The sequence below is a fragment of the Mauremys reevesii genome, linkage group 9 (genome assembly GCF_016161935.1).
Source record: "Mauremys reevesii isolate NIE-2019 linkage group 9, ASM1616193v1, whole genome shotgun sequence".
Classification (NCBI taxonomy): domain Eukaryota; kingdom Metazoa; phylum Chordata; order Testudines; family Geoemydidae; genus Mauremys; species Mauremys reevesii.
The window spans coordinates 24,892,731-24,919,488 of record NC_052631.1 but is presented as its reverse complement, the minus strand read 5'-3'; the positions used below and the strand labels follow the sequence as shown (position 1 = coordinate 24,919,488).

Sequence of the window (26,758 nt, the reverse complement as noted above, 5' to 3'; positions counted from 1 at the left end):
ATCTGATCACTTATCACTGTGATGCCTTTGCATTTAGGTGATTGTTTTGCATCATTAGAAGAAAAGAAAAGCCAAATGCTGTGTTTTTCAAACATTCTTCAGACAGATCAAGGACTAGAGGTTGATATATTGTCTCACCTTTAGGAGAGAAGGTAAGCAGAATGCTTAATTCTTTCTGTACAGGGGATCATCAAGAAGATAAGCAGCAGGTTGATACTGGGAATTAATACATGCTTATATGACAAGATTAGCAGTAGATGTAACAGACTGAATAACACCAACAATGAATTAAACTAAAAGACAAAGCAAGCCCATAAAAATAGGAAATGAGCAAAGGTCTAAGTAGTTCAGCTGGACAGTCAAAATGGGGAAAGGACTGCAGCTACGTTGATGTAAAACAATTTGAATCTTTAAAATCAAATTAAGTTCAGTGGCTTTTAAACGTATTTGATCAAATACATATTTTCTAATGTAGCCATCTGCAATGTGATTTGTTTCACCTGACCAGAATATATTTGTGAGCATGCAATACTGTAATGTAGTAATGGAATTTCTGGGCTATTGTCGATATTTTGAGCTTTATTTTATAAAACCAGAAAATAATGATTGAGCTGCACGTATACCAGATAGAATATTCAGAACAAGTAAAAACGTCTTTGAGACCTCTGTTTAAAATAACACCAAAACATGCATCTCCTGAAAGCTTTTTAAAAGAGTATTTCTAGACATGGAATCCTGGACAAAGTATGCCATAACAGTTGGCCTTTTTGATACCATCATGCAAACCATAAGAATAAGTGCACAATCTTAGTGTTGTCTTCTACATTTGCAGAAATTCAAGTAAATATGTGAGGATGTCTTCAATAATTCTGAATAGAACAGCTGCAGTTGTATTCGAAGATTCAGAAAAACCTACAAAAGACATCATGAATTTCTAAACACTAATGAAACATAACATATGCAGAATAACATCTGCTCATGTCTACTAAGGTCTATTGTTGCATCTGCCATGACAAAGGATTTCACAGAATGTGTACTGTTTATGTGTTTTCTAAACACTCTGACAATTTCTACAGTTCATTTGTACATACATGAATATCTTTCCACACAAGCCCTCTGCAATCAAATAAGAATTAAGAGGAAAATCTGTTCTTCCTTTAGGCTTTTCTAGATATTGGAGTTTTCCTCTGAAAATGAATTCCAATTACCCAATGTGCAAAAAGCATTGATGAGACAATTGTGAGCCAAAAGATTAGTCTCCTCTTACGTTTATTCTTTTCTTTCCTGTTTGTATTGATGTGTTTATAGAGTTTGACCAGAAGGGGCCATCAGGTACCTCACTCGTCACAGACATCTTTCTCTGGCTATAGGCATCGCTGTAGAGCCAGTTTAGAATTTGGAATGTGAGCTTCCAGCCTTAAGTGTTAGGGAGGTGGCAACCCCCTTTCTAGATGTAAAGCAGTCCAGAAATGGGAAACAAATTAACACTGCAGCCCACAAAACTGTCCAGGCTTACCAGCAATTTCCTGCAAGGAAAGAGCCTCTGTGGGGGAGGTCTGGGCCCCTAACCCATTGTATCCATGACCCAGGGTCCTAAACAAAAAAGGAGCACCCTGGGTCCTAAACAAAAAAGGAGAAACAAAGTAAAGGTCTGTCTAATTCCCAGCGGGTCCCGGTGGCAGAGCCTCTTCAGATGTCTTCCTCACAAGCAGTCTCTGCACTGTGGAACTAGGGAGCTCTAGCTCTGCTTATCTCTGAACGCACTGAGCTGGGATCCCCCCTTTTTAAGAAGCTGCCCCTCTCAAGGTTTGACAGGTCTCTCTGGTGCACTGGGTTGGCTCTGATCATGCCCAGAGAAGCTCTTTAACTCCTTTCTGTCTGGGGTGGGAACCTGTTCAACCACAGAAGGCTTTCCAAAGCTTTCTCCCAGGAATGCTTTTTCTGTGTGTGCTGAATTCCCATGCCCAAAGAAACATCATAGGCCTTTCCATAATACTGATAATACTAGTATGTCATTAATATAAACGATAGCACTGTATTGCCTTAAGTAATGTGCTTAGTCCAGTCACTTCATTTGCGGGCTGGGGGGGGGGGGGGGAGAGGAGGAAGAGATGCACCAGAAATGGAGCAGACCGGTGATGCAAACTATTAAAGGCATGGAGAATCTTCCGTATAAGCAGAGATTCAAATTATTTTCACATTCATTATCATCATTATAGGTATCTGTAATGTTAGGAACTATAATCTTATTGCCTGCTATTTGACCTTTTAATTCCTATCTGTTACAACAGAATGTATCTTTTTGACAGCCACCAGCACTTCTGAAATGTGTTTATTTGATAAAATGCCCAGTCACAAAAATGTCAACAGATGTAGCACCAAAGTAGTACAGATGAGGGACTTTGTGCAAAAATATAGCATTAGTGGTGGTGCAGTGTCCATTTAAACCTTGCGCTCCCTGTACTTATGCACTACTGAAATCAGGATAACATCTCCTGAGTGAGTAGGATGTTAGCCTAATAGACAGGAACATCTGTGCCTGTTATCAAGATAGTGTGGTGTTGTTGCCTGTTGGATTTTGAAGAGTAGGGTTCCAAAGCAAGTAATGTTAAAAATGGCAGACACACCTGAATTGCTGAATAGGCTATTGTTTCTTCACCTGGGATGTACATTAACTTCCAAGAACATCACTATACAGTTTCTGTAGCCATGAAAAAATGAGCTTTAGATCTTGTGCATAATGATTAGTGTTCCATCTGGAGGAATGGGGTATTCGGTAAAGATGTTACAGTGAAATTTACCCCCTATTTTGCTTATCAGAAGATCCCAGCAGCTCTGTATAAAACAGTCGCATAGAACAAAGATGCCAGTTGCAAAGAGTTTTCAAGAGTAACATTAAAACCAGCAAGTTCAACTGAGTTAACTTATTGAGCAAGTTTCAAGCTCCCGTCCCTTCTCTTATATTATGAGAAGATTTTTCTCTGGAGGAAATTGATAATGGCAGTATTGTAACATGCAGGTTTAGAAATGCTTCACTTCTGCTTTTGTGGACACTAAGCTGCCTGGGGGCTGTGTAGTTAAAATAAAAGTATTGCAATGAGAAATCATGTTGTATTTGCATCCATTTAGGTACAATGCCAACAGCAGGAGTTTCCTTTTTACTTTGATCACCTTTGCAACTTGTAGGATATCCTTGTTGCTACACAATTCACTTGTGCCAGTAAGGTGCCCCTACCTCAACCCCATTCCACTATTCGATCCCTTCCCACATTTTATTCAAGTAGTTTATTTAATGTAACGCTTTTGGCACTGAGTTTTCTGTTAATATATTTCTGTAAGTTTGCCTGGCCTGATTCACATCTCATTTATGCTGGCATAGATCATGAGTAATAGTTCCATTGTTGTGAGGTCAGATTTGGATATGTTATGCATTAGGTTTTCTTCCCCTTTCTCGTTTCCTTCACTCCTTCCTTCTCTTTGGCTGGAGCTCTTGGTGCATCTTTTCCTCCTCCTTTTTTCTGTATTTCCAATCAAAATTTTTGTCTGTGTTCCGTCAGTCCTTTATTTTTTCTCTTCAGTGAGATCCCCAACATGTACTTGGTCCCCATTCTCTATCACCTAAACTCTCATTCCACACTAGTACTTCTATGCAAGATATATACACCTACTCACCTTCATGAGACCTCCCAGACAAAAACTCGCAGGGGGCTAGTGGGGAAAGGAACCCCTCCTCCCAATAGAAATGGCTCCTGGGGAGAATGTGTTAAGCTGGGTCCACAGACTAATCACTGATCTTGACTCCTCTCATAATGCTTGCTCTAGTTTCTGTTGGTTCTCCCAGAGATGGCATGACAGATGAGACATGAGCATGTGATTGTACATCCAAGGCACAGTCCTTCACTGTCAAATGAACTGTACTATGCTCTCCAAATTAAACTTGCATCCTGCACCCTAGCTGCCCAAGTTTACAGTTTTAATGTCTCAGGCCCCAGACTGGGATCCACCTTTTGGGATCCTAGCACCTTCCCATATACTGGAGGAGGAGGAAAGAGAGAACAACTTGCAATGGTGCGAGTAAATGGGCTAGAATAGGAGTCCTTTGCTGGTGGCTCTGTCCTCTAGACAAGCCAGGCAGTCTGGGAGGAAAATCCCTGATCAGTTGTCTTCATCTCCCTGGTATTTTATAAAAATATTTTTTTAAACCTTACAATAAAAATCCTTTATAGTTCACCTTTAAAACATGGAGCTTACTGACAAAGGTAGAAATATTATGAAAGAAGAAATCTTGAATTCTGTTCTTCACCTCCCAGCCATATGAAATGGCAATAAGTTTATAAAGCTGTTGCATACTAGATCCACCGTTTTAAGTGAACTCCTTCCAGTGACTTGTTCTGCCAGCATGGAAGCCACTTGAATAATTTTTGTACAAATATCGCTAAGGAATGTTGGTATCTCTGATGGTGAAATAAAACCATCAGTAATAGTAGGGCTAATATTGAACCAGGCATCTAAAACTCACACGTAAGCAGGCATCAGAGACACTAGATGTAATGCACTACACATGCTCTCTGATTCACAGGCTTTATGGCCAGAAGGGACCATTATGTTAGTCTGATCTTCTGCATAACATAGGCCAAAGAACATCATCCTATTTCTGCATCAAGCTCATAAATTCTGTTTGAGCCATAGCCTATCTCAGGTAGCCAAAGCTAAGAGCTACAAAGGCTCACTGAATGTTGGGAGCGGTCATCTCCCTGGAATCAAAATCAAGTCACACTCCTCACCCCTGTACACTAGCGAGTGACCCAGAAAATCTGCCTTGTGTTATCTGAACACAGCACTTTTTTGGAATATCTGACAGAAATGACATTGTTATATGCTGAGAGCTGAATTATTATAACTTTTCCAATTGCGGCATATTTTTAAATATATATTTTCCAGAGATAGCTATGTAATAGTTACAGGCATACTTCGAATGAGCCTATTATCATAAAACTGCTGTTAAATGACTGTAACAATAAAGGGAAGGTTTTTGTACTATTTGATTCTTAATTATTTGTCTTAACTGTGCAATGAATACTGCTGGCCACTAAAAGGTGTTTGGTCATATTACAATGAGTATTTGCCCACAGATTTTTCCCAATTGACAGTGATCATTATTTCCTTTGTCCAAGGAACAGTCTAGGTGACCCCTCCCATCCCCGCTTAAGCAAAACTCTTTCTGCTAGGTGATATTAGCGATGAATTCAGATTCCACCACCACATTCCGTTTAGGAAAATTAAAGTAGCCAATGTAGTGTTTGTATCCTCTCCTTTGTTACATGTCTTTACTTCTGCACCAGAGGTGAATGGTTGTCTAATGGGTCACTCCCTCACCATGATCCTCGGGCCCCAGCTGGAGCCCTTCTTCACCTCTGGAACATACTGGATTTGTGTGTATGAGAAAGTGATGTTTCCCTTTAATGACCAACCCATAGAGGATAAAGGGACATGCGACAAGAGTTCTCTCTTAGCTCAAGAGGAAGAGGCCTGTGACTCTAACCCAGTGACAAGGGCACTCACCTGAGGGGTGGCAGATCCATGTTCAAATTCCTCATTCTAAGATGGGGAGGAGGGGAAGGGATTTACACCAGTGGTTTTCTGCATTCTTCCCATGGGCTTGCATGAAGGAAGGGGACCTGTGGGTTCAGATGCCACCAGGTCTTCTGGAGGAGCTATCTATGCATCTGCCTCTGTGGTCATAGCCCACAGTTTGTGTTCCTGCTAGTCCCTTAGGAGCATTTGATGGTGGACAACAGTCCTAGAAAAGTCGCTCTTTAGCATTAAAGAGACTGCCTTGGATTCTCGGTGTTATCCTTGCTTGATATTTGGGGGCTTACTTTCAGCCTAGAATATACACCAATTGGCAGTCACACTCCATCACTCCTTGCGGTTAACAGGGCTTAAACACAAAGCACCAGAATTACTGAACACTTCAGTTGAAATGAAAGACTGCACCTTAGTAGTATGTACTTTGGTTCAAAAGTGCAGGTGAGAATCTGCCTCCTTAAGGCATACCATTATGGGAAAGTCCTATTGAATTCAATAAAAATAAAGCCAGTAGGGTTCTAAATGAAATTTTATTTTTCTATAACATGTTTTTATAATATATAATTGGAATAGAAAACTATATCCCTGCTATATAATTCTGTGGGTTGATTTACCAATTCAATAGAAAGGTGGTTATTCTCTGTTAAATTCAATAGGGCTTTTCCATTTTTGGTAAGAGGATATAAGTGAAAGTGACACATTCTAAATAAAAGAGGATATTCAAGTTCAAAAATGATTTTTACTTAAAGTTCTGATAGAAATTTAAGGACATTTCAATTCAAGCCTAAAAATCCTCACCCCCATTCTCTTGGAGTGGGAAAGAAAGCTTCAGGAGAAAAAGCTAGGGTTGCCAGAAGTTAAACTATGGAGCCATTTGGATTTTCCATCTAAATTATGAATTTCCCTGCACCTATATGTCTATGATTTTTTCATGTGGCTTAAGTAGAGTTGTTGTTGTAATATTTAAAGGGAACAGTGATATACTCAAACAATTATGGGCTGTTGTATAAATAAACTGGGCTGAAGTAGTCTCCAGATTAGGTAAATTCAGAATTAGAGATTTATTAAAGCACAGTTAATGAGATGTCATATGAAGGAATACCTAGAAGAATTGTTGTTCGTGTCCTACTAGACCATTAGGGCTGCTTTATACCATTCACTACAGTAAGTCAGTGTGCTTAACTCATGTGACACAATAAAAAAAACTATGCCCAAATCCAGAATTAGGTGCCCAAATTTGAATACTGGTTTCTATTCATGATCATAACATCACTTTACTTTTTAACTAAAACTAAAGAACTAGTGATGTATAGACTAAAGACCTGCAAAAATCTCTCTCCCTAAATCATCTAGCACTAAAGTATCTAAGAACCAAAGAATCTCAGTGGGTTGATCGTAGTGGATTCTGGTCTTCACCGTTCATAGCTCCAGCTTCATGTATTTACTGAGCAGGGCCGGCTCCAGACCCCAGTGCGCTAAGCGCGCGTTTGGGGCGGCATTTTGCCGGCAGGGTGGCAGGCGGGTCTGGCAGACCTTCCGCAGTCATGCCTGCGGGAGGTCCACTGGAGCCGCGCGTCCACCGGACCTCCCGCAGACATGACTGTGGATGCTCCACTGGAGCCACGGAACCAGCGAACCCTCCGCAGTCATGCCTGCGGGAGGTCCTCTGGTCCCACGGCTCTGGTGCACCTCCCGCAGACATGACTGCTTGGGGTGGCCAAATTCCTAGAGCCGCCCCTGTTACTGAGCTTATGTATCTATTACTATTATGTAACATTTTGTTATTGTGGGAAGCTTCTGGGGAAAGGGTGAGATGTGGAATGTATCTGAAAACTGGCTAGGCATGGGGTCAATCTTATCTCCCCAGGTAAATAGTTCCAAAAGCGAGGATCCTTTACCAAGAATCCTGTCTCTATCTCCCAAATGTTCCAGTATAGGCACAGCTAGTGGTATTGTCCCAGAGGAGCACAGCTGTGTCATGCTTGAAGAGTCACTCCATGCTAGACAGCTTTGAGGGCCGTAAAGATTAAGATCAGTTCTTTGAATTGGCACCAGAAGAAGCAAATTCTCTTTTGGGCACAAGTCACATCCCCCGCTTCCATGGGTAACTAATCAACCTCACTGCATATAAAGCACAGAACCTGCTAGAACTCCCATTGAAAATCACATAGTTTAATGGATATATTGGGGGGTGGGGTAGTATACAGTCTCCAATCTGAAAAAAAATTATCACAGCTACTCTCTGTTGACATTTCCACATTCAGCCTTTTAAAAGGGAAAGTGAAGAGTTATTTCTCTAACTGAACTCACCAGAGGAATGTTAGGTAGGCTGATGGTAATTATCACATTTAGAATCTGGCCAGGACACAAATTTGATTCATGGTCTTTGACTGCAAGTAGCCAGTGAGTGCCTTCGTTTTCAAACTCCTCCAAAATTATACATCTCCACCTGCTAAACCATCATGTGACTTTGCTGTTTAAAATGTGAGCAGTACAATGAAAAATAGCCTATCTAGGCCCTCTAACTGAAGGACATAATGAAAACAGGAGAGTGGGAAGCTTGAAATAATGTGGGATTTAATTCTTTGAAGGACATATGTTGTTCTAGAAACTCGTGGTCGCTTCAGTTAGCTTTTTTTTTTTTAATGCTAGTAATTGCAGATTACACCAAGGTTGTGTTAGGAGGGAGGTGAAATTAGATCAAAATGAGTGCTATACCTTGTAGATAACAGTGGGTTTCACTGACTGTCACAGCAAACAGTGTGAATAATTGTTCCATCAAACTGAAATTAGAGGATGCTGGTGAGCCAGGCTAGCTGTCATTTGCTAGGGGTGACCTAGTGTCACTGAAAAAATGTGATTTCTTAAAGGATTTATAGATATTTTGGGGGGAGGGGTGTCTTGACACACAGTTAATCCTAACTTGAGAAAACCATAGATGCTCATAGATCTCCCTGGCAATATGATAAATAATAGATATCCTTTGGAATACAATCTGCTACATTTTAGTGGAGTTCCTTGATGCCCCTCCTTTCCATTAGCACTGATGCACTTCATTGCCAGCAAAGAACTAATAACAGAGGTAGAACTCCCAAGAGATATTTGTCATCAGTGCTGGTGACATAGAGTTCTGAAAAGAGTAGATATTGCCTTTTTCCTTTTACTGAGTTTGATTTTTTTTCAAAATGTTTTTAGTGCAAGTAAAGATTTTTAGATTTCTGCAAGTCACTGTACATGTTGTGTCAATGTTTAGTCGTGCTGCTTCAGGACTGAAACCCTCAGGCTTTCCACTACAAATCCCTGTTTCCAGGAATTTGTAACAAATTCATGATCAATTTTCATTCTAGGCTGAAACTGAAGTTGAGAATTCTTTATCCCACTTCACTGTGGACAGTTATATTCCACATGTGGTTAGTAAAGTCACCCCCCATTTGGTGGCCCCTGTCACACTGAAATGGCATATGATAACACTTCAGACTTCATTCTGAATATCCTGGTAACAAGTGTATAATCCAGATGACTGTTGTTGGTGGTGGTGGTTTTGTTTTAATATATTTTTAACTGTGAATAAATATTATTTCAATATACTTTCTAAGTTGTGCAACAGGGCTTTTTGTCACTTTGAATAACTGGTAATTTAAAAAACTTCCCCATCTGTCTATAGCAAAAACATCTGCTCAACATCTGCTAAATATAAAAACAGGCTTTGGGTGGAGGAAAATATGTGGATTAGGAAAATTGCCTGTATACAGTAGCCAGAAATCATCTAGTGAATCTGCATAATTACATTTTCATATTTTAAGAGTACATTTCTAACCATATCTAGATAGCTAATATAAACTAAGCCCTGCTGTCTTGTTTAACCCAGCCAAGACACTCAGTATCTGTAAAGGTGTAAACTCTTCCATGTCTTCACTGAGTTCACTACAAAGCCTAAATTAACCCATTAATGTACTAGTATTATAAAGAAACACACACTCACCTTGGAATCAAAAGTGTAATGATTTCAGATGCTTCCATTTTTGTGTGCTCAGTGTTTTGACACCTAAAATGGATCTGATTTTCAGAGGGTTGGTGCTCAGCACTTTTTCAAAATCAGGCCCCTTTAAGGAGTCTCAAATTGAGCACCAAAAAATTGAAGCAGCTGATATTGTTAATCATTTTTGAAAGTGTAGGCCAGGGATCAGCAACCTTCAGCACGTGGCCCATGAGGATAATCTGCTGATGGGCCACGAGCTAGTTTGTTTACATTGACCATCCACAGGCACGGCCCCCCACAGCTCCCAGTGGCCATGATTTGCCATTCCCGGCCAATGGGAGCTGTGGGAAGCGGCAGCCAGCACGTCCCTGCAGACCACCACTTCCTGCAGCTCCCATTGCCTGGGAACGGCAAACCACGGTCACTGGGAGCTGCGGGGGGCCGTGCCTGTGGATGGTCAATGTAAACAAACTGTTTCGCGGCCCACCGGCGGATTACCCTGATGGGCCGCGTGCCAAAGGTTGCTGACCCCTGGTGTAGGCCATGCTTTTATGTTCTCTCTGAGGAACATGGAGGACCCCATCTTGGAAAAGAGACTTTTACTTCCCTGTCATAGTAATTAATATCTAGCTCTTCTATAGGCTTTGTTATCAGGAGATCTCAAAGTGCTTTACAAAGGAGGACAGTATCATTATCCCCACTTTACAGATGGGGAAAATTAGGCTGAAGGAGGGAAGTGATTACTCCAAGGTCACCTAGCAGGCCTTGTACTACAGCCCAGGTCTCCTGAGTCCCACTCCACTAGAACAAGTCCCTCCCATAAAGTCTAGTCTGGAAGGAATTTGAGGTTTTCTTTGCCAACTCATCCTTAGCAGTTTCCATTTTTCTTTTCTAGTCTCTTCTCTGTGATGACAGTAATGGAGGAGGAGGATAGGAGGGTTTTTGTTTTTTTTCAAAAGTGAAATTCAGGTCTTGTCTGTCATGAAAGATTCTATGGTGACATAGGAACTAGTGAAAGACTGTCATCGCAAGATTCAAGGACTGAAAGCTGTGAGAGGGGAATACAGTCTTTGATTCTGGGTAGGGAGGTTTAACATTTATTTAATTCCACTGTCCAATGAATGCTTTAGAGAGAGCGTATCTTTATTAAAATTTCCACTTCTTGCCCTATCACTTGTGGTGTGACATTTCACAATACACTTCTGACATGTCCCCTGGCATTCCTCTCCACCCCAACCTCCGCAGAACAAGGGAAGACTGGACTGATCATTCCTGCTTTTTGTAAAGAAAAAAGGAAGCAGAAACAAAAATGTGTTTTTTTTAAAATAAAATCTGTCAGGCTGTTTTATTTTTTAAAAAGGGGGGGGCCTACACACAAATTTTAAATATTCTTTGTGGGTGCCTATAAAAGCTACGCTAAGCATCTGTTAAGAGGTCACACAACTTTCACTCCTCTTTGCTCTACAGAGGTTGTTTTCTAACAGATCAAACCTAGAGATAAATGCTCAGATCCCGAAGAAGTTCTATGATGCCTACTTTGCAACTTGATGTTACACAGAAATTACTGTATGCTGCTTTACTGAGCAGATTTAGTTTTGTTAGGGTTAGTAGAAAAGCAGTAATACACAACCCATAATAAGTCATTTCAGATAATAATCCTTTGTTTCAGTGCAGTAGATCTATGAAGTGGCTTGCTTTCATTGAAATTAAAGCATTAGAATTCATTGCTAGAACTTGTATTGGCTGCAATGCTAACATTAGACTGAAATGGATTCTTAATTAAGCAGTGGAAGCTCTTATAAGAGAGAAGAGCCAAGCAACACACTTTAAATACAGATATTCCAAATATTGTATTTATGAATTAAGGAATTTCCATATGGTATAACTGATTTTTTAACAATATACTTCTATTTCCTGATAAAAAATCAATTTACAAATGATCTTGTCCATTAATAATATGAAATCTGCGATTTCCTTTTCCTTTGGTTCCCATATGTGAAGGACTGCAGGGACTAAATAAATCATTATACATTCTCTGGCACACAACTCTTCTGACAGCTTTTCAAAAAAGAATTAGGAAGCTTGCATATTAAATGCCAGCAATCCATGACACTGATAAGGTCAGCCTCAAGGATAAAGACGTTTGTGCCGAAGTAGTTTGTAGCTCACAACATTTTTATTATAAAAATTCAATTTCAGCAACAAAGACCTCTTCCTTTAATGTATTTAATTTATAAACAAAGCCATTTCATTAATGTAACTTCATCACAAAAAGACATAAATATCTCTAATCTTTTTGCACCATGTTAGTAGCAGATGTACTGAGATTCAAAGAGCCATTTAAAGCAAATTCAATACAATAGGTTTTTTTCCCCTCTACAAAACAAAGTAAAACTGGTTTGATGGTTAGTTTTATAGCATTTTCCTTCTTTCAAATTATTTTTAAATTTAAAAGTAATGTATTGTACATCTGTATGCATGTGCTTAGATTAAACCATGCCAGTATTGTTTCATAGATTTTTTTTTTTGTTTCAGAGAAGGCAAAATGACTGAAAGTAGCCAGAGAAACAGACACATGTTCTCTGGTGCAACTGGAATGCTAACTTGAAATCATAGATAAAGCCAGAGAAGTTCTTTTAAGATAATTTGTTCAGCTCTTACAGTTGCTATCCACACATGCTCTAGTCAAAAGAGAGGTTTTAGTATGCTTGGACCTGGGATGCACTTCACCTGTCTCTGTTGTTCATTAGGAAACTTGACTGGGCTGTGGAAACCATTTTGGAGGTACTTTAAAGATGTCTCCAGAACCTGCCAGGTTGTGGTAAAGGAGTGAGTTGTTATAAATATACGTTACATTGAAGTGTCAAAAAGGAAGGAGGTTTAATATTACACTCATATTCTAGATCTAAGTTAACTGAATGCATTCAGAGACTTCATACAAATAGCTGGGTGCTTAGTGCATTCTCTGATGTCCACAGTATATTTCATCTTCCTTCTGTGGGTAGGAGAAGATACTTGCCTTGCGGCCTCGTGCTAAGAATAACAGGGAGTTTATTCTCAAACTGAAGCCTGGTCTACACTAGGGATTTCCCCCAGTTTCAGTTATCAGCGAACAGCTTCTGGAATAGCTATACTGATGCAACCTCAAGTGTAGAAAGGCAAATCTACTATTTTCACTTGGGTAGCATAGCCCTGCTTGAAACCAGGGTACACTGCACTGGTTCAAATTGCACATTGTAGTAGCTTTGCCAGTGTCTGCCAGGGGTTTGGAGTGGTTCTATCAAAGGCTGTAAACTACCAACGGCTGCAAATGCCCAGTGTAGATAAGGTCTGAGAATTCCTTTTGGGCCAGAGTAGGGGGACTTCGCTTTCTTCAATCAGATTTAAATGTTGTAGTGCCGAGACATATTGACCAGAAAAGTTTCTGCAAAATAAATCCATAAAACTCTAGTATTTTGATAAATGGAGCCCAAGATTAGGACACTACATGCATACAATATCCTCCAATGAAGATTATTTTGAGGAGGATTCACAACCAAAGATCTCTTTTTAGTAGGGTTGAACTAAACTCAAAATTTTAAAATTTGTTTCATTATGAATCAAGGAAAAACAGCAACAACAATTGAAATTCCCTGCAAAACAAAATTTTTGACTTTTTAAATTTCAATAAAATTGAAAAGTTTTGTTTAGATGAAGATTTTTATATTATAATTTGTAATATAATATAAAAAATGAAAATTTGTTTCACAACAAAACATTTTAAATGTTCTGTTGCAATAAGGTTAGACCTTATCAAAACATTTCATTTCAATGATTTTTTTGAAAATATGATTTCATCAAAATCAACACATTTCTGTGGAAAGTTTTGATTTTTGGGAAACAACATTTTTCAATGTAAAATGTTCCATCAAAATTTTTTCATCTCTAGGCTATAGTAATCTGTTTATTTTAATATATAAAGCACTTAGAATACTAAAAAAAATCAGGTTAATTGTAGAATATCACTGTATTTTGCATAATTTTTCATTTTAAAATGAACTACACAACCACCCTTAGGACACGGAATACATGGATGCAGAAGACTTTGAAAGAGCCATTGCCTGTTCCATAAGGGAACCATATTAAAGATGGTTAATGTGACAAAGCAGTATCCTAGGGCCAATTCCTGAAAGGTGCTGAGCACCTAAAACAACTCCCATGAGCTTCAGTCAATTGCTGTCGTCAGGACTGGTTCTAGGGATGGCTGCGGGTGAGCAGGGCAGTTGCTCTGCATGCAAACTTCCGGGCTGGCTGAAGTGCTGTGCTGTGCTGTTCAGCCTCCTTCTCCCTGCCCTGCCACCCCCTCCCCCTCCACACACCAGGGCCGGCTCCAGGCACCAGCATTCCAAGCAGGTGCTTGGGGGCGGCAATCTGCAAGGGGTGGCAGTCTGTGTTTTTCGCCTCTAAGCAGGCGCCGAATTGCCGCTGCGGATGGTGGGGGCAGTCCGTGTGTCGTTAAGGCGTGCGCATTTCCGTGGCAGCGGCAATTGGGTGGCAGCTTCTGTCTTCAGCCGGAAGACAGAAGCTGTGCTGCCGCGGACAGCTGAACATAGAAGCTGCAGCCGAATTGCTGCCGTGGAAATGTGCGTGCCGCCGCGGACGGCAGGGGTAGTCCATCTGCCGTTAGGGCGGCACGCGCATTTCCGCAGCAGCAGCAATTCGGCAAGCTGCTTGGGGCGGCAAAAAAGTAGAGCCGGCCCTGCCCCTCGCGGCCCCCCCCCCCACACGCACACTCTGATTGGCTGGCCTTTTTGTTTGTTCTTGTTTTGCTCAGCCTCTAGGAGAGGAGTCTTCAAAAATGTTTCTGACCTGGGCTACAAAATATCAAGGGCCATTTCTGGAAGTTCTTGGTGGGAGTTGTGGATGCGCAGCCTCTCTGAGGATTTGACTCAGAAGAAATGAGAAAGCAAAGAGCACACACAAGAGCATCAGTTGAGGGCAAAGTCATCTGAGCCGTTACTTCAGATTTCCCTTTTACAGGGTTACTCCTGCAGTTGGAATCCCTCTTCTCTAGACTCACTTCTTGACAAATCTGGGACCTTTGTTAATGAGTTTTCTCAGAAACTCCCATCTCTTAGCTGCCCTGAGTGTGTGACTAGCTGGGCTTCTACAATAACTTGCGTGGTCCCAGATCTCCTCTTTTCCTCAGGGACTTACTTCTGTGTCTTATTTTGGGCTTCTGTAGCAACTAGGGTGCCACTTCAGTTACTAAGCTCCTATGGGGGCTGTCTATCTGGTTTTCTATTGTCCTCTGTCTCAGCTTCTCTGGAATAGCTGTGGAGATTATCTTTTTCTTTCCTCTCTAGGGGCCTCATTTCTGCTGCTGTACCTCCTGAGGTTTGGTTTAAAAAGAAAAAATCTAGAGGAACAAACAGCACAAAGCTCAGAGGATTCTGTTCCCACAAAAAAACCCAAAAACAACCAAATATCTGTCTGCCATAGACTTTTATTTTTATTTTTTTTGCTCATGTCTGAGTTTAAATGTACATTCTGTGGAAGAGTCTGGGGGGAAAAGCACCCTTTGCAACATGCAAACAATGAATGGCCCTTTGATTTTATTTATTTATTTTTAGGTATTACGTTTGCAGTTTTTTTTCAATTATTCCCATGAGTAAAATCCCCCAGATCTGTGAGCTTTTGGTAGCCAACACTAGACAGGAGAGTCTGTATGTGACATTGCACCCCATAATTCTTTATAGAAATATGTTATGAGTGTAAATATAATAGATCTAGAATATGTTTTATGCTAGATATGCCATGTAACACATCTTTGCTAAGGTTATGATCTATTGAATATATTCATCCTGTTTGTATGCATGTATCATTTTTATATCTGAAGTTATAAGTGTTGGCTCTATGCTTGTATTTAAAGTGTTTGCTGTAGAGAGCACATAAGACAGATTTGGTCACCATAGCATGAAGGGGTTATTCAAGTAATTGGGAGTACTTAACTAACAATGGACTTTGGGAGATGCATCTGAGCTTTCCTGGGAACATTCAAACTAACATGTAAACAATGGTGTTGGCCTGCAAAAAGCTCAATCATTCATAGACATGTGACTTGCCCAGGTGGCTAGAGACCCTATCTTGTGGCTGTGATGTTGCACAAGATATAAAAGGCCCTGAAAGCCCCTCCATTTTGTCTTCAGCTGGCTCAAAAGATAACCTCTCCACCCCAAAGAGATGCCTGAAAGAAACTGGAACAAAGGACAGTAACTGTGGGGGTGTGAGTGATTGCTGGACCGAGACTAGGAAGGAGTCTAGTCCGTCAAAGAAGCTTATTGAAACATCTCCGAGGGTGAGATTTACCTGCATTTAGTTTCCTACTGTATTAGGCTTAGACTTGTGTGTTTTATTTTATTTTGCTTGGTAACTTATTTCATTCTGTCTGTTATTACTTGGAACCACTTAAATCCTACTTTTTATATTTAATAAAATCACTTTTTGCTTATTAATTAACCCAGAGCAAGTAATTAATTCCTGGGGGAGCAAACAGCTATGCATATCTCTCTATTAGTGTTATAGAGGGTGAACAATTTGAGTTTACCCTATATAAGCTTTATACAGAGTAAAATGAATTTTTAGGGAGTTTGGATCCCATTGGGAACTGAGTATCTGGGTGTTGGAGACAGGAACACTTCCTAAGCTGTTTTCAGTTAAGCCTGCAGCTTTTGGGGGATGTGGTTCAGACCTGGGCCTGTGTTTGTAGCAGGTTCGTGTGTCTGGCTCAACAAGGCAGGGTTCTGAAGTCCCAAGCTGCCAGGGAAAATGGGCTCAGAGTGGCAGTCCCAAGGGGGTCTCTGTGACCCAACCTGTCACACTGTATGTTTTAGAAATGTCAGGATGGTTCTCCAAAGATGGGATGCCAAGTAAATTGTTTCATACTGTAGCTACTTAGTGTCATCTTTGGGATTCAGCCTCTTCAGTCATCATCTTAATTTTTCTTTTACATTCTGCACATAAGTCTGCAGCATTTCACTCCTCTGGCTACTTCTCTGGTCACTATCCACTTGTAAGCAAGGAAGGAAAATTTATTAAGTCACCAAAGGGAAAAAGATCCTTCTGTCCACACAGCTCAGGCACAAACCACCACACCATCTTGGTACAACTTAGCACAACTGGCAGTCATGGCTCCAAAAGCTCCCAAGGCTACCACAACAGACGTTTACAAGCCATGTTCAAGGTGCATAAGTATGAAGAAGGTCATAGAGGGCCTGCCTCAAGCCTGTGCATTATTTACTTTCAAAAGCACTCACGAGGGAAAACAAAGATTTCTTATGTGCACAAGAGAGAACGTGCATTTTACTCAAGCGATTTATGTGCGGTGGTAGCATGTCAGCAGGAGAGCATCTCCCGCCGACATAGCACTGTCCACACTGGTGCTGCTGTCAGTGTAATTTATGTCGGTGAGGTTTTTTTTGTTTTTTTTTCCACACCCGTGAGCTACATAAGTTTTACCTGCAAAAGTGCTAGTGTAGACATAGCCATAGTGTCGGTATAAGATAGTGTTTTATTTCTCCACCAGTCAATAAGCTACAAGAAATCTTGTAAGCCCAGCCCACAGGCATGTACTTCACTTGTGTTTTAGCACAAAGTAATAATTTAAATTTAGTCAATTGGTGGAAAGAAAGCATTTGTTCTGTCGCTCTTGTATGCTGACTGATTGCAAAACTGCTAACATTATCATTCATGCCAGTTCACATGACTGCTTAACAATCTTTTATCTATTTGCATTTTGCAATGATTTTCCAACTGTGTGATTAGAGAGCTTTAAGACTACCCATAAAATGCTCAAAGATAAGTAGAATCATAACCATCGAAAAATATGAATGCTGTCTATATTATCTTGAATTATTTTAGCTACAGCCTCATTATTTCTGAATAGCCATGAATTCAGATCTAATCAGAGCTATTTGTTAAATATGAAGAATAACCCTTGCAGTATTTTGATAGGTTTGGCACCACCTGAAGTGAAAAAATGATTCTTGCACCTTCTCTTAAACAAATGCAATAGAGGGAACATTTTCAGAGCTAATAACATTCGACTCTTCTGGAGAGCAGTTTTCTCATATTTTCATTTAAAAAAGCAGCATCTCTTTTGCAGCCTAAAGTTTTTAAATGGGAGTATTCTCTAATGTTTTATGAACTAATCATAATAATAACATAACACAAGTCTCCTATTGACTGGTATTAAAATTAGTAATGAGAGAATCTCAAAGTCCAGAGATTTGGATAAACATTGAAAAGCCTTGATTATCCAAACGATCTGAACCTCGTATGTGTACTAAACGGAGCTTGAAAGCTTTTAAGTGCGGTCTTCCTTGTGGTATTTTGTATATTTTTTTTCTAGTTTGATTAGAACTTCAATGAGAATATTCTCTCTCATTATTTTGGTGAAGAGGTAAAAGAAAAAGAATACTCATGCTTTTTCAGATATCTAATAAAGTTCTGTTTTTAATTAATCAAAGTATCTTGCAGAGTCCTATTTAAAATTCATAAATGGTGGAAAAAATAGTGATGATTGCAAAAAATGACACAAGTGTCGTGAAAAAATAGAATACAAATTGTTGCACTCTTTCATTGAAATTTTTAAAATTTCAATCAGATTGAGCAAAAATCTTCAAAAATGGGGACTGCAGATAACTTCTGAATATGGCTGCCACACAAGGAAGGAAACTCCAGGCAACACCAACATCTTTAAAAGTGAACAACTTCCCTGTTTTTAACAGTGTTATGAAAGCGAGTCCCACCAACTACCAGTGCACTCATGAGCTGCCAGGAAGGGGATGTTGTTCCAGTTGGTGAGCATTCCCAAGGGAAAACCTCTTCAACCTAAAACAATTGGAAGATATATCATCCAGAGTGGGGCTGACAGTCTCATTTCATAGGCAATCATTGCAAATTCAACCCCCCTCTGATTGTGAAAGATTTGAAGAATCCACCCCTATCTGTATGCCAATCTAGTTAACAGAGCTTAAAAACTTTTGATGTTCTTTGTCCTGGCGCAAAAATGCTATGTAAAAGGATTTTTCAGCACAATTTTAATACTGGACTGATAGCGAGAGGATTGCTAAGGGTGCATAGAAGTATGGTACATTGCAACAGCTATTTAGAATATGTAAGTTAAAGTCTGCCCCAAGTCACAGATGGCTTATCTGGCTGACACAGTTAGGCACATCAGTTTCCATAGCCAAGGGTACAAAAGACAGTGAGGTGGTTAGCATCACATCTGACTGCCATTGACATCCCAAAACCCTGTGGATTAGGTACCCATTTTACACTTGGGTGAACTGGAGGCAGCTTTTCAGCATGAGACCAAACAAAACTCAAACTCACATCCTTCAGGAGTCAAACACCCTAACCACTCTGCCACCACACCTCATCCTGTAGGCTATAGCAAACTCTAAAAGGCTTTTAACCAATAAATAAAATCTTTCCATCACATATGTATTACTGCATCCATAACATTTGCCAGTATATCTGTGTGGTATTCCAGGTGCATTTGTGGAGCCCTATGTCAATTTGAAATGGATGTAAGCACAGAGTTACGTCTTATTTGCATCCGTATGATTAATGCTCCTCTTCTTTCCCTCCCCACAATTGTGAAATATTAGCTTAATCACAGTTAGTCATTTCCAAATCACTGTGTTTAAATAATGTTGATTGCATTAATGTATAAAACTAAGCTAGTGAAACTGTTTTTTTTAAAGCAAGGTTTACATTATTTGTGCGTGGGATATATTTATGAGAAGAATTTTAACATTTAAGGGTAGTATTTCTTTTTTAATCCTACAAAAGAAGACATCAAAACAATCATATCTGAAATACTGTCTGGTTTGCTCTATCTTTGTCTGGGTTTTTTTACAGGGAGAAATGTCACTTTTTTTTCTAATGGCCCTTCAACTTGCCAGTTTAGTCGTAATTCTGTATTTTTTCATTTCAAATATTTATGGAAATGTTACTAAATAGCATAAGTATTGGCTCAAAATGGTAAATGGCACATCAGTTTAGCAGCACCACTGGTCTGTACAGTACCTTATGCTGCTGAATGTTGAAAAAAATAGGCTAGAGCTCTCTGCCCGGGAAGACATGACAAGCAAGGAAGGATAGTTTAGTAATTAAGGCAGTGACTTGAGAGTAAAGGGATCTGACCCTATTCAAGTGAATGGCAAAACTCCTAATAGGGCCAGGATTTCACACCCATTTTCATTTCTGGCTTTGTCACATACTTCCTGTGTGACCACAGGCAAGTAACTTGAAAGGGCTAGATTTTCACTGAGCAACCACAGCTCCAGGTGAAGTCAATAGGAGTTGTAGGTGCTTACAAGCTATGAAAATCAAGGTCTTAGGCCCAGGTCCTCAAAGGTATTTAGGTGCCTAATTCCCATTAACTTGAATGGGAGTTAGGCACCTAATTATCTTTGAGGATCTAGGCCACCATCTTGCCATGCCTCAGCTGAGTTGCACATCTGTAAGATGGAGATATTTCCCTTTGTCATGAGGGTAATGGGGGTTACTTTCTTTAAAGTTTGTGAGGTTCTTAGCTACTGGGCATTGGGGGCCACATAAGCCCCCAAATGAATATTCATCACTGAGTTGTGATGCTTAATTCATTTGGGGCTGGGGAAGATACACAATGATATTATGCAGAAGCTGAAACAGGTGGCAAAAGAATACTTACTTGTCAACAAAATGCTCTGATCATATTTTGGAATATTGGAATATTGGAAGCATATTTAATTCCAGGCAGGTCCAAGTTAAGCTATAGCACAAATACACACCCAGGGTCTATTCCCTCCAGTGAATTCAATGAAGTTACTCTAGCAGAGTTCTTAAAATAATTCTTTGTTTTTTTCATACAAAAAGGAGAAGAAAAAAATACAGATTTCATGTATTGTCTTTTTTTAAAATATATTTTCTGTACTAAGGATTTCTGGCAATATCAAACACAACTGTCTTCATCTTCTACTCTTTATATGCAAAGTTATGTTGAAAAATGCATGGAGAATTTCTTAAGGAACATTTTAAAATAAAAGACGTGCCCACCCTAAAACTGCTGAGTAGTGTTACTGTCACAAAATAGCTGCTGTTCCACATCAAGAGAAGTTGTTGAATTCCATCTTAATTTTTAAAACTTGAGATAATCATGTTTATCATAAAGGTTTTATTGTGAGTAATGATTAATCATCTGTGGGGGCGGGGGGAGGAACAGCCTCCTTCTATCATTTAATATGCTGCCCTAAATCTTCCCAAATAGTGGTCACTTGTTATGAAACTATTTTAGATAATCTTAGAGCTCATTTGGCACCTACTTTGAATTGTTTTTTCTACTAAGATGCACTTAGAAGCAGGGGAAAGGTGACCCACAGCCATTCAGAATGTTGCTGGAAAGATCATTTTCCTATTGCATTAGCCTGTTGCTTTGACCATGTCACTCCCCTCTGACTCCGTCCACTGGTTCCCCTTCTCTGTCTCATCAAATATAAGCTGCTTGTCTTCAGTTTCAATGGCTCTCATGGCCTCTTCCCCCATGCATACCGCTATAGCTTAGTCTCCTTCCCCCACAGGAATAAGCTAGAATGGCATAGGCATATTTATGCCAGTAAAAGTGTCCACACTAAGGGAACTGTACTGCAATATACCAAAAGTGGTGAACATTATGTGCAGTAACAGCCCTTTAGAGGTAAAAGGCACTGCTTCCATTGCCAATTCCCCGAGCCATCCATTTCCCCAGTGAAATTTGAGATGAATATGCTTTTGGGGACATTACTAAAAACTGTATATTTGTTTCTCTTCCTCCCTTTTATATGTACAGGAATGCTTTTTTGTCAAAACTGAATTCAGATGTAAAAGATGACACGTGTACACCAAACCTCTTCTACTCATGTTTTCTTCTGAGCTATTTTTCAGCTAAAAATCTTCAGCTCTAAGAAGTGGGGAGTATTCTCTGTTAGCCTAGCTAATTTACAGAATAGTGCCTTTAATCCCTTAATTGCTGTCAAAAGCAAACAAACAGAGGCTTTAGCCAAGTAAAAGCTTGGATAGTAGAATATATTAGGATGCTACCCTGCAGAATCAGAGTAAAGAAAATGTCATGTGATAAGGCATTACACTATTGGCAAACAAGTTCAAAGAGAGACAATGGAAAACTGAGCATTTACACATTTGTGTTTATTATATATACAAGCAATGGAAAACATGACATGTTTGACTCAAGAATTTTTCTTTGGCCTTTGTATATTAGCTGCCCTTTCAGACCTTCAACTAAATGCATGTACATAGAACTCCCCATATAACACTGGAAAGTAATTATCAAGCAATTAGAGGAGATACCTAACCTGCCCTTTCAAATTTCACTGTATGTTTTGTGTCATACTGGTCTGTCACTCTGTAAAATAATCCATAATTAGGTTTCACTGCAGTATAAATGTTAGTGAAATGTCCTGTCTAAGTCAATCAATGTTAAGAAAAAATTAATCAAATCCAATTCTTCTTTCTAATGAACTTCTTCATGCACTGATAGCTCACATATGCAGCTGTATAGGTCATGCTGAGAAACCTGTTACTAGCTCAGGGAACCATTTTGCTGCATCTTTGCTGTGCCAATAGCTTCTGCACTGCAAAATCATGTGGAAGATTAGTCAAGAAGCAAGAAAAAATCTGACCACGTGCTTTGTGAAAACTCACAACAGCTTCTGCGAAGAAAAGAATCCACTGAATATGACTCAAAACATACGCATTCAAACGTGGTGCATTTGCTTGTGTTTGTAAAACCTGGAAGACAAAGATCACACAATGCCACTGATCAGGTAGGGCCTGATCCTCCACACCAGACTATTCCATTGATGTCAATGGAAACTGCAGATACTCAGCATCTCTCAAAATCAGCTCCCGAATGGGACAATACAGCTGAAAGTTAGTTAAAAAGGTTAAGTAAAGATATAAAATTAGACAGAATATCTACTATGGTAGAGTTCAATTAATGTTAGTTATATATCTTATCTATTAATGCTCTCTAAAATTATCTGGCTTTGCTGCACTAACTATCTACATTTCAGTGGCACAATGGAGTAATATGTGGACAGTGGGTTGCACTGGTGGCGTAGCCATGTTGGTCCCAGGATATTAGAGAGAGACAAGATGGGTGAGGCAATACCTTTTTATTGGACAACTTCTGTTGATTAGAGAGACAAGCATTTGAGCCACACACAATCTCTTTTTCAGGTTGAGCATGTCACGACTGAGTTAGATGCAGAGACTGTATTACAGAGTGTAGAGCATGGGCCATACAGCATGTGTGTTTTACATAAGGTTGCACAAGACATTCGGGTTTGCATTGTATTATTTGATTATAAAGAGATGATAGAAAAGAATTTAAGGCATAAACAGTTTCAATTGAGTGCTCAGCCTCAGCTCCACTTTTCCTGAAATTCCCTAGTTTTTTAACCTGACTCTTATATTGACTCCAATGCGGGCATTAAATATTTGTGTGGTTTTCCACCAGGGAAGCCATTGCCTTAGTATCTGAGCACCTCTCTAGAGAACCAGTATGTATTCAATGTACAAGCATCCATAGCTGTACATACTATTCATTACCAAGAACAAGCCCTCGCAGAATAGGAACTGGTTACCTTCACTTTGTCTTCTACAGTTTGAAATGCCAATTTACATAGCAGCCCTGATGTACCACAGTTCTTAGATAGCAGGTGGGGGAGATGCTGGCATGCCCCTGGTTGGCCCCTCTGTTACATCACTGCTCCTCCTCTAGTCATGCCTCCAGGTTTTTATACTCTTTATGGGCTCATTCTCTTCACCTTCTCCTCCAGAGTTTTCCTGCCAATGACATTGCATTCCTTTGTTCACCCTTCTCCCCCGCTGCTTCTCCTCTTTTCTCTGATGCTCCAGCCCTCTCCCACATCACACCCCATATTAGTCTTCCTTCTCTCCTGCTGTTCTGGGATTCACCCTGTCCTAGGGTCTCACCCCCACTTTGAGCTTGTGAGTTCAAAGATGGGGACCCGCAGGTATTCTCCCCTCACCCTAACCCTTAGGGTAGGTTTCCTTCTCGCTGCCACCACTCGATTGATTCGGTGAATTGAGACACCCCTCTGTTCCCCCCCTCCTCCTTCCAGAGACTTTCCTGGGGAAGCACAGATCAAATCACAGAGGGAGAAAGATTCCTTTCACTTCCCTCTCCCTTCCCTGCTTTCTCTGCTTGGAGACAACCCTTGTCTCCACAGAGTGGCACCTAGCTTCCTTCCCCTGAATCCACAGGTAAGGAACTTAACCAAGTCCTGAACCTAAAAGAGTTTATTAAAAGAATAAAAAAAGAAAAAAAATACACAATCTCTATGAATCCAAAATAGACATTCATAGGGTCTAATCTTATTAATCCCTGGAGAAATTTCTCCCTTTTCCTCAGTACAAACAATACAGGCAAAATTACGAATAATCAATACAAACACACAGAATTGCAGACACAGGATTCTTATATGAAATTACCCAGTACTTCTAATACTCACTAGCTTGAATAGAAGAAATTAGTTCAGAAAGATGAGCAGACTTGATTAAGCGTCTGGGCTGGTATAGTTCCAGACGGCTAAGAACACAGAACTAAGGTGCCACAGGATTCTTTGTTGCTTTTACAGATACAGAGACCCAAGTTCCCACTCTCTGGGATTTTCAAATTCTCTTCCCTGATTGGTCCTTTGGTCAGGTGTTTCACCAGGTCTGTGTTAACCCTTTACAGGTAGAACTTAACCCTTAACTAACTACTTATGACACACCCGTACAACCTCTACACACCAGCTCTCCTCTCAGTGACCTCTCACCCACTTCCCACTCGTGGAGTTTCCAAGCAAAAATCAGGCGCGATGGAGTCCTGCCTGTTCCCTGTACTCATTGCTCTCAATCCCAAAAAAGCTCCTGTCAATTTTTCCAGAATCAAGTCATCCTCATATAAAGTACAAGCAAAACCACATCATTTCCTTTAAATCTCCGAAGGGATTCTCTGTGTGTGTGTGTGTGTACACACACACACACACACACACACACACACACACACACACACACACACACACACACACACACACACACACACACACACACAATAGGTTTATATTCTTTATATCTGCAGAACAATTTTTGGCCTTAAAGTTACCGAGTGACAGGTGAGTAGTTAGCGGAGTGATTTGTCTTTGAATAATCAGAGGTGAATAAAGCTATAATGGATCAACGTGAAGTATGGGCATGCACATGCCATGTGCACAAGTGTAAAGTGAACGGTGAAATCTTTGCCCCCCACTCTGGTCCCCTTTGTGCCAGACAAAAGGACCAGAGCAGCATAACGGGACCCTAAAAGTCCTGTATCTGTGCAGGGGAAGATTCCCCTGGCATTGCAGGATACAGCCATAAGCTGTCTCCTGAGAACCCCCTCTCAAGATGGGGGCAGCGTGGGGCTTGGGGCAGAAGGGGCGTGTCAGAGCAGAGATACAGCACTGGGGGTAGTCGGAGCTCTCGACGCTGTCTAACTTAAGCTGAGGGCATCTCCAGCCCCCAGCACAGCCCAGGAACAGGAGAGCACAAAGGTGGCTTAAAGCCACTTCAGACTCCCTCCCCTTGGGCTACAGTTTTAAAGGCATAGCACAGAGTCTCCTCCAACGTTGGCATGCATTATTACGATGATTAGGTAATATTTTAATTAAAGTAATGCCTAGAGGCCTTGGTGAGGATCAGGACTTCACTGATCCAGGCACAGTACAAACACATGTGAATACACAGTCCCTGCTTACAATCTAAAAAGACAAGTGATACATAATGAGTGGGAGAGACAGATACAAACAAGTGGATATAATTCACATATACATTAGTAATGTTGTGGGTGGGGGGAGGCAGAAGGCTAAGTATAAGTAAAGTTCCATCTCTCCTCCTGTGCTCTTGAGCCATCCTGAATTGGCCAGTTTCTTGTAGGCATCATGGCACAGATGAGTCTTGAAGAGAAGTTTAAAGGACAAGTGGGTACTAGCCTTATGGATCATTTTAGGGATCCATTCTGTATGAATATAATGGCCACCATGTGCCTGTGCAAATACACCTCTACCTCAATATAACGTGACCCGTTAAAACACGAATTCGGATACAACACGGTAAAGCAGCGCTCCGGGGCGGGCTGTGCACTCTGGCAGATCAAAGCACGTTCGATATGACGTGGTTTCACCTATAACGCAGTAAGATTTTTTGGCTCCCAAGGACAGCGTTATATTGAGGTAGAGGTGTACCTGATTTTGATGCACTCACAGTATTAGCATGCAGAAGCTGAACACATGCAATCATATGCACATTCTCAACATTGGAAATTGAGGCCTTTATCTGATTTGTTTTGTTTACTAGTTTCCTAGAAGAAAAATTTCTGTGAAAATGGCAGATTTTCCTTTCAGATGTTAAAGGTTCATCCCCTTCCTCTTCATTTATATCTTGCATTGATTATAATTAAGTCTTTTTACATTTTAAATGTATTTATCACTTATAGCTGAAATTTAAAGTTCTACTATAAAATCATTAAGTAATGCAAGCTAAGGCCCAAACCTGCAAACACTTCAGTCCATGAGTAGCTCATGGAGTTCAATGAGACAATTTAGATGTGTAAAGTTACATAAGTATTTGCAGGCTAAGGGAATAAGTAAGTATTGCTTTACCTTTGTGTTCTTTTTCAGTAGACTATATTCTGATATGGCAAAGTAACGCTTCAGTTCAAACTGTATTTTTAGCATGCAAAATTTCATGAATACCTTGATTATTCAGCAATATATATTAGGCTTGCTTGTTTCATACTTTCATTCTAGAAGTCTACTGGAGAACCTAAACCTGATTTAGAAAATCATCTGTAGTATATGAATAATATTTTCATACTATTAAAATAAATGCTTTCCAGTGCATTTGATTTTCATAAGGGAAAAGCTATGAAAGTTGACTATAGATGCACTATTTGCTGTATTCAAAGTTTATCTCTTTTCTTAAAACCGATAAAGTAGCACAATAGTGTACAAACCGTCGCATCAGTGCTACATATTTATGAACTTTCTTGGCATTATCAATAACGTTGGTATAGGGTGGGGTGTCTTTTAAATCAACAGCAACAAAAACTTTTTCAGA

The 26,758-nt window shown here is 40.1% G+C and overlaps 2 long non-coding RNA genes across 5 annotated transcripts in view; one reads left to right on the top strand and one right to left on the bottom strand.

Annotated features, from left to right (window-relative positions):
* The window catches only part of LOC120372390, a 44,181-nt gene extending 39,141 nt beyond the window's left edge, over nt 1-5,040 (top strand). The window contains exons 2-3 of the long non-coding RNA XR_005584933.1: nt 38-152; nt 833-5,040. This is a non-coding gene — a long non-coding RNA (uncharacterized LOC120372390). The remainder of the gene's footprint in view (nt 1-37; nt 153-832) is intronic.
* LOC120372391 overlaps nt 1-26,758 on the bottom strand; it is a 138,904-nt gene that overhangs the window by 93,664 nt on the left and 18,482 nt on the right. Inside the window, exon 3 of one of the 4 annotated variants that reach the window (XR_005584938.1) lies at nt 23,239-23,440. The exons of the other annotated variants lie outside the window; for them this stretch is intronic. This is a non-coding gene — a long non-coding RNA (uncharacterized LOC120372391). The remainder of the gene's footprint in view (nt 1-23,238; nt 23,441-26,758) is intronic. 4 annotated transcript variants of the gene reach the window in all.